The following is a 335-nucleotide window of genomic DNA, read 5'->3' as shown; positions in this document are numbered from 1 at the left end:
GGCCACTTTCAGTTTCATGAGTGAAACAAGATCCTCCATCAGAAATCTGGAGGCACAAGTGGGCCAGCTGAGTAAGAAAGTCATTGAAACTCCTTCTAGTATTCTCCCAAGCAATACAGAAGAGAATCCAAAAGGAGAGTGCAAGGCCATTGATTTGATCAAAATGGCCGAATGCACTAGGGAGGAGGAGGACGAAAATCCTAGTAAGGAAGACCTCCTGGGACGTCCTTCAAGCAAGAAGGAGTTTCCTATTAAGGATCCAAAGGAATCTGAGGCTCATACAGAGACCATAGAGATTCCATTAAATCTCCTTCTGCCATTCATGAGCTCTGAAA

Source organism: Arachis duranensis, chromosome 1, assembly GCF_000817695.3.
Source record: "Arachis duranensis cultivar V14167 chromosome 1, aradu.V14167.gnm2.J7QH, whole genome shotgun sequence".
Taxonomy (NCBI): domain Eukaryota; kingdom Viridiplantae; phylum Streptophyta; class Magnoliopsida; order Fabales; family Fabaceae; genus Arachis; species Arachis duranensis.
Note: the sequence above shows the minus strand (reverse complement) of the source record.